The sequence below is a fragment of the Pinus tabuliformis genome, chromosome X, assembly GCF_031772625.1.
Source record: "Pinus tabuliformis cultivar Carrire ecotype Pingquan chromosome X, CPIR1, whole genome shotgun sequence".
NCBI lineage: Eukaryota > Viridiplantae > Streptophyta > Pinopsida > Pinales > Pinaceae > Pinus > Pinus tabuliformis.
The window spans coordinates 744361590-744370479 of NC_142308.1; the positions used below are offsets into that span (position 1 = coordinate 744361590).

General features: G+C 37.0%; 1 pseudogene; it reads left to right on the forward strand.

Annotated features, from left to right (window-relative positions):
• Positions 1 to 1424: 1424 nt before the first annotated feature.
• LOC149142044 (acetolactate synthase, chloroplastic-like) lies at positions 1425 to 3235 on the forward strand (annotated as a pseudogene).
• Positions 3236 to 8890: the final 5655 nt, after the last annotated feature.

An 8890-nucleotide genomic window follows, 5' to 3' on the forward strand; every position in this document is an offset into this window, starting at 1 on the left:
TTGACAAGATCTTGTATGTGTTACCTCTTTCACTCAGTAACCCATGATTTGACCATATTCTTCAGACACCCAAGATTATGAGATAGCATATCCATCTTCAAGGAGAGTTATGCCAAAATTGGTTGCATCCAAGACTCGCGAATTCGATCAGTTATCTCCTTCTCTTGGAGCCATGAATGAAAAATTTGAAAGGCAATGCTCTAACCTCATGCTCCCCATTCCATTCTAAGAAGATTGCATCATGGTCTAAGATCACTGCAAAAGAGGATGAAGAAACCAATTTTTTTGGTCTCATGTACATTGATAAGTGAACCAGTAACCTATCTAGCATATTCTCTATACCAATAGTACTTGAACGCTCGTTTCTCCATATAGGGCCTAATGGGCAGGGGGATATGTCCTTCAACATTTTTCATTGAAATAAATCGTTGAAATAAATCAGTAATGGATCCGCCCTGCAATTTTGCCCCCAAATCATTTTTGTTTCTTTATTATAGTTGACATTGAGAATATTTAAATTTTATTTTAAAAATATTACATATCAACTCTAAGTTGAAAACAGAATCACACATCACCAATAGTCACACATCAACCATCACCCTCATACTAAACTATCAAATGCAACCCTTAAACCCTAAATTTCTCCACATCTTTAAAATCATGCTAGTATAAACATATAATAAGACTTCTATTGTGTAACATTCAAATCAAAAATTTGTTGTACCATGGCATATTAATGTTCAAATGGAGTATAGAAATATGTCACAAGCATGAAAAATGGATTCAGAAAAAAGAGTTATTAGATACAACATGGCATAATGAAGTAAAAAAAAAGAGGTGCTACATACAAGAGTTATTGATTGTCCCTTCGCATTGTGAAAACGGGGTTAGGCAAGTGTGGAAACCATAAAATTAGACATGTTTGTGTTTCTATTTTGTGATTCCAACCCTGACACATATTGATTTTGCCCCAGAACAATTATATGGTGTCACATGTGATGAATGTATAAGTATAGAGTGCATTTAAAAATATAGAGCTACGTGTAGTTTGCGCAAGACACGCAACCATTAAAAATTGTGTTTATGTAATCCTTTGTTATGGATTAAATAATGTTTCATAGATTAAAATAAAGGGTGGAGAAACGTACATGTTGTCGTCTCCCATTCATACAGCCACTAGGTGCCCATAGGAAAGGTTGAGGTTTCCATTAGTGGTTGTAGTTAGAGCTCCAAGTAAGAGAGGGAGGTAAACAATGGCTCCTACAAGGTTGAGTAATTCCAACCACGGAATCCCCATATGGAAAAAGAGTTATGGTACTATATCATCATCGTCTTGTTCTAGGATCAAGGAGAATAAGTTTTCATTAATCTCAAAAGATTGCCCAAATTCGACAAAACATAAGAATAGGTCTTGGATTCCTCTGATGGCGAAGAACCAATCTTCCTCTTCTCCTATTATAGAAAACGTTGCAGAGGAAACGACAAAATTTAGCAACTTTGTTCCATGTTACATAGAGGGGGAGGTGAGGAAGGAGGCAAATATTCTGGTGGAAGCTCTAGAACGGGAAGGAGTGGAGCATGTTTTCACGCATCCAGGAAATGCATCGATGGAAATTCACTAGGAACTGATGAGGTCCAAAAAGATAAGGAATGTTCTCTGAAGGCATGAACAAGGGGATATCTTCATAACGGAGGGGTATGTGAGGTCATCAGGGAAGTTTGGGGTCCACATAGCGATTTCGGTGCCTAGTGCCACCAATTTGGTAAGTGGTCTTGCAGATGAATCCATGGACAATATTCCCTTGGTAGCCATTATAGGTCAAGTCCCTAGGAGAATGATGGGCACCGATGCATTCTAGGAGACCCCTATAGTGGAAGTCAGTAGGTCCATTAACAAACATAATTATCTCATACTAGACGTGGGTGATATTCCTCACGTTATTAAAGAATCATTCTTCATCACTGCATCTGGGAGGCCTGGCCCTATTCTCATTGATATCCCCAAGGATGTCCAACAAGAAATGGTTGTTCCCACATGGCACTTCACACCTATATCCAGAGGCCACCTAAGCCCCCTTGGGAGTTGCACTTAAAGCAGATACTTTGCTTTCTCTTTGCTTCTCAGAAGCCCGTTCTTTATGTGGGTGGTGACTGCCTCAATGCTAGCAAGGAGCTTCATGAATTCGTCAAGTTTACTGGCATTCCTATGGCTAGTAATTTGATGGGATTGGGTGCTTTTCCCACATCACATGAACTGATCTTGCATATGCTTGGAATGCATGGGAATGTTTATGCCAATTATGCATTGGATCATACAAATCTCCTCCTGGTGTTTAGAGTCCAGTTTGATGATCGAGTTATGTTAAACTAGAGGCTTTTTTTTTATCTGGGCTAGCATTGTGCACATTGACATTGATCTGTCAGAGATCGTAAGAATAAATAGCCTTGTATGTCCCTTTTCTCAAATTTCATCTTCACTCTCCAAGGCCTTAATTCATTGATCAATAAAGGTAAGTATGATAATCTAGAGTTTTCTGGCTAGAATGCAGATTTATGAGAATAGAAAAAGAAGATGGCCTTTGAGTTTCCAAGATTTTGGGGATGTCATTCCTCCCTAGTTTTCCATTCAACTTCTATGTGAACTAATTAATGGTATTGCTATAATCAGTATTGGAGTGGGCTAACACTAGATGTGGGTATCCCCATGGTTTTAATATGAGAGACTTCAACTGTGGCTAAGATCAGGGGGTCTCGAGGCTATGGGATTTGGATTGCCTGTAGCACTGGGAGTTTTCATGGCCAATCCAAAGGAGAATGTTGCTAACATATATGGAGATGGCAGTTTTCTTATGAATGTGTGAGAATTGGCCACCATTAGGGTAGAAAACTTGTTTGTTAAGATGATTATATTGAACAATCAGCACTTGGGCATCGTGGTTCAATGGGAAGATTGCATTTACAAATCAAAAAAATCACATAAGTACCTTGGAGATCCATCTGCTGAATCTGAGATTTTCCCCAATATTTTGAAGATGGCAAAAGCATGTAATATACCAACAACTAGGGTAACAAAGAAAGTAAATGTCAAGGAGGCCATTTCACAAGTGTCGAGACCCCTAGGCCATATTTGTTGGATGTTATTGTGCCACACTAGGAGCATGTCTTACCTATGATACCCAGTGGTGGAGCCTTTAAAGATATTATAACCAAAGGTGATGGGAGAAGAGCATACTAAAAATAAGAGGCTAAGTTGTTTCTCATTGTATAAGAATATTCTAGGTTCTAAAAGTGCATTTTCATTGTTCTCCTTTTGAAGGTATGGAGAAATATTACTTTTCTCTCCTTTGCAATTTTACTTGTATGACACATTTTACTTGTAACTATAGATCCTAAAAATATTAAGGCTATCATGGAATGGCATATTCTTAAAAATGTTGCAAACATTCAATTCTCTGTGGGACTAGAAATTTATTACTGTCATTTTATAGAGGGGTTCCCTATAGTAGCTTACCCCATAAAATCCTTGTAGAAAAAGGGGAAAGCTTTTAATTGGACAACAAAATTAAAAAATAGTTTTTATCAACTAAAACACCTGCTAGCTACAACCCATATCCTAAGGATTACAAACCCTAAAAAGGAGTTTGTTGTTTGTATAGACACATGTCAAGAAGGGATAGGAGGTGCGTTGGGCAAGAAGGATGCATGGTGGCCTATGAATCTTAGAAGTTGAAGGAGCATGAGCAAAGTTATTTTTCATATGAATTAGAATTAAAAACAGTAGTCCTCACCTTGAAGGTTTGGAGGCACTATTAGGAAATAATTTCATCTTAATGACAGATCATAGTAACTTAACTAACTTATTTAAACAACCCAACCTTAATGCTCGACAAACACAATGGATTTCTTTCCTAAGTGAATTCAACTTTGATATAAAAAATTTGAAAGAAAGGTAAATCAAGTGGTAGATTCCCTAAGTAGAAGGTTGAATTGTATATATGAAATTACATAAAATCAACTAAAATCTGATTTTTCAAATCAGATCAAGCCTTGTAACCTTAAGATATCCCGAGTATCAATTTTTATGGTAGCAATGAAAAGAAGAAAACAACCCTGAAAGACAAATAGGATATGTCACTAATAAGGAAAATTTGTTGATTTACATAAATCAAATTTATGTTCCAAACTAGTAAGTTATTAGGCAAATTATTCTAGATGAATATCATAAAATCCCATATGTTTCTACCTAGAAAGGTGTCTAGAATGTCAACAGGTAAAATTTGAACATCAACATACAACGTGATTACTTCAACCCACTACCCATTCCTGAATGGAAATGGGAAATCATCACATTGGATTTTATCACAGGCTTACCTAAGTCTAAAAGACAGAATGACTCCATGATGGTTGTCATGGATAAACTAAGTAAATTTGTACATTTTGTTCCTGTACAGACAACTTATAAAGTTGTACAGATTGTTGATATTTTTATGAGGGAAATTTTTTGCTTGCATGGAATACCTAATATGGTAATATATGATAGAGATTGGAAGTTCACCTCTACTTTATGGAAGGCTCTCTTCACTGGTCTAGGAACTCAAGAATAGTTCAATACTACCTACCATCCACCAACAAATGGGCAAATTGAATGAGTAAAGCAAGTGTTAGAAGACATATTATTGATGTACGTCATGCAACAACCAATAAAGTGGGATGACTACCTCCACCTGGTGGAATTTGCATACAATAATAGTTACCATGCTTCCTTGAGAATGATTCCATTTGAAGTGTTGTATGGACGAAAGTGTAGGAGACCTATCAATTGGAACAATCTTAAAGATAAACTAATATTGGAACCTGACATATTAAAGGAAATGGAAGATATTGCAAAGAAGGTACGAATATTTGAAGGTTTCCCAAGATCGACAGAAAAATTATGCGAACAAACAGAGAACCTATAGGTAATTTTAAGTGGGAGATCATGTATATGTAAGGCTCAAACTAAAAAATAACAGATTGGGATGGGGAAACTATGCAAAATTTGCTCCCCAATTTTGTGGCCCTTTTCAAATACTTTCAAAAAATTGGTCCAGTAGCCTATCATCTAGCTTTACCTAGTCACATACGTGTGCATAATGTATTTCATGTCTCATTGTCAAAAAAATACATACATGATCCTAGAAATATTATAAATTGGCAAGATGTGCAGGTAATATAATAAAGTGAAATGATTTTATGTATTTCTTGTTCATTGATTTATAGAATCTAACAACAACTTTAATTTTGTCATTGTAGGTCTAGTCAGAATGAGAATTCCTAGTCAAATTTCTATGTATTCTCGATCAGAGAGAAATAATGCTATGAAAGTTGGTGAGCCCTAACATTGCACCAAGAGTGTTGCAACTCCCAAGGGATCCTCAACTCTATTTATCAACTGAGGGTTCGTGATGAGGCTCATCAATAGATAAATTATATGGGCCTTAATACCACTCTCTAGCTTATTAAAGCCATCTTTTCTCACATTTCTTTACATATTTTATTATATTTTTCTTAGTGAGAAGTGTAAAGGTGAGATGTTATGCCATGTGACCTAATGTGCATTAATTGTAGAATTTGGAGCAGTTTTGGGCTAATTTAAGTGCAGGAACGTGAGGTGGACAAGCAATAGGGATTTTAGGAGATTGGGTCTCCCTCCTTAACTCCTCAATCACTGGAAGATTCCTCCACCATATCTCATCAGCTCAGAGTTACAAGCAGCCAAGCCCACCGAGTTCATTGGCAGCCAAGCCTACCTAATTTTAAGGAATTTATTGGTAGCTTAAGTTGTATAAATAAGAAGGCCTTGGGCCTCATTAGGATTGGACTTTTTATTGTAGCCAAGAGGTAACTTTTAGCTTAAGATATTGTGACTGTTATTCTCATGTTATTTTTGACATTTTGGTGAATGAAAAGGGTTTATTTGATTCAACACCGAGTTGACTTAGAGAGATGAATCTCTTGGGTTAGGGCCCAACCCTAGTAGTAGAGGTTCCTCTTTTTCTACATGTATCCTTAGATTAGAATCATAGATTAGTTGTTGAAGTTATATTTGTTTTGTTTAATTTACAAGTCTTTGCATGCTTGATTAGTTTTGCTTCTATTAGTTGGAGAAGTAGATCAGTGTTACAGTAGTGAAAGAAAAGACTTTAGAAAAGCTTTTGATAATGGCCTCATCCTCATATCCCTTCTGGGATCATGGTTTGAGGGCCCCACTCTCTCATCCCCCAAAATAGATTTATCCTTTAGTTATTACATAGCTTAGGATTTATTGTTGAGCATATAATTGTTAATGATTTCTTAGACGCACCTGCAATTGTCATTTTGGTTTCTTGAGTTTGTTGTAGAATAGAAAGCATTCCATTCCATAGATTTGATCCATTAGCCATCAATAAATCAATTTCTCAAATTCAACTCATCTTTTCCACATTTACATAAAGTTGTGCATAAATGAAGAAATGAATATGTGTTGTTGCAGGAGTTGTTGATATGCAGGGAGGAACTCATTCCACCAGCCTCATCTAAGTTTTCTCCACCTCTTTCCAAATCCTACCAATCATCAATTTAGATTTATGTTTTGTAGCCACCGTGGACAGCCACCTTGAGAAAATCCAACCATCCTGAAGAGTTGGGTTGATCCTTGGATAGTGTGCACCTTTCCCATACCTTATTCCACCATCGTACACCTTCCCAACACTTCCTTTCACCTTCCCTACCTTCCTACAACTTTCAGCTAATTTTCCTGTAGTAAACCAAGTCATCCTGTAGCAACTATGGGAAACCCTGTAGTAGCCTATTTTAGACTATTTTGGGCAGAAATGATGATCAAAGTCTAGGGTAGGCCTTCAACATGACTTCCATACCCCTTAATGCCATTTTTGACCAGTTTTCGCATACCTTCCTCCCCTGTAAGTGATCATCTTGTTTAGCTTAACATTTACATTTATGAATTGAAAACCAAAAGAATCTTTTCTACAATATTTAGATAGCACATGCATTCATCAATATTAGCAATGTTAGGATCATTTCCATGCTTACTTAGTCTAGGTAACTAGATGATAGAATGCAAGGTTAAATTAGGTTTCTTCTACAAGTAATGTGTGTTAATTCTTAGCTAGGTAATTTTATGTCATTTCATACATTCTATTCAGCACTTTCAATTCCTTAACATAGTCAAGCATTTAATTTATACATTAAAGATATCTTTACATTCACTATCAAGAGTCAGCCTCCTTCTAGTCAATAGAAGATTGGTTTGAAAAACCCTAGTGGTCTATTGCCCCAGTTGAGAAGTGACAAGACTAGATTGTTGCATTTGTTGTGCATATAGCACTGTCACCTCCAAGTTTGTATGAACCTTGGGGTTATAAAGTAAAGTTTGTCACCTTAGGAGTTGCAGCATCCTTGCTGCAATACTGGGGTCATCACTTTTTGGCGTCCTTGTAGGGTAGGTGTCTAGGTAGATGCAATTCCTGCTTTCCTTTCTATTTGAAATTCAGTAAATAGATGCAATTCCTGCTTTCCTTTTGTTTTGCATTCAATATATAGTTGCAATTTATGCTTTATTTCCATTCTACAGGTAGTTCCATTCAGAAAATAGTCATAATTTTTTGCTTTCTTTCCATATTGCAAGTAGTTCTAAAAAAAAAAACAAAAAATAATATGTTTCATGCCTCGTAGGAGTAGAGATGACTTAGGAAAAATTTTGCCAAATACCCCCACACCATCAAACAACCAACCTTCCCTCTTCTTCGGTGGCTGTGAGCTAGAGGACCCACTAGGCGAACAACCAGAGATATTTGAAGAGCCTATTGAGGAGGAAGAAGAAGAAATCATTCCACCAACATACACCATGGCTAAAAATAGAAATGGGATTGAAAACATAAATGGAGCTGAAAATAGAACTAAGGGTGCTTTTCCCATTAGAGAAACTAATGGAGATGTTAGGATGAAAAACATAATCCCCTCTTCCCTTCCTCACTTTCATGGCTTAACCTCATGGGACTCTAATACCTTTTTGTTTGAGTTTGTTGTCATTTGGAGAACTTATGATTATACCTCTAACAACTAGAATTTGAAGTTGTTCCCATCCACCCTTAAGGATGTAGCCTTGTGTTGGTTCATGGGTTTACCTAGGGACAACATCACTACCTGGGCTCAAATGCAAGAAGCCTTCAACAACAAGTACAGGGATTATTGTAGGTCCAAAGACACTAAAGAGGAACTCTTTAGAATGACCTTGGGACATTATGAATCTTTTGAAGATTATGAGGAAAGGTTCCAACTCAACTACAAAAGGGCTAGATGCACCCTCGATCCCAAATCACTCAAGCTAGTCCTTCTTAGAGGGATTAGGGAATATCTCCTATAAACCCTAAACATGTTGTTGGGAGGGGACATCTAACAGCTACCTTATGATGACATCAAGACAATTTCCAAAAATCATTCTAGGGCAGCCATAAAGAAGGGTAGGGTTAGTCAAGCCTTGGCCAATTCATCCTCCTCCAACATATCCATAAAAAGTGAAATTGGGAACATTTTGGAAGACTTTAAGAGTGAAATGTTGCATACCCTTGCTCTGCAAATGGACACCATGCAGATCAAGAGGAAGCAAGAGGAAGCAGAAAGAGCCTTAGCTATCTTTTGCCCTAGATTCACCAGGAGGCACCCTATAAATGAATGTCCATCGAATCTTAGATATATCTTCTCAGTCTGTGAGGAGAACCACTCCACAAACAATTTCCCTTATATGCCTGGATTGAAAGTTGTATATCAAGGAACTAAAGGTGTGATGAGCACCAGTATTATAGCAAGAATGTTGCAACTACTGGGGTTACCAACTTTACTTTATCAACTT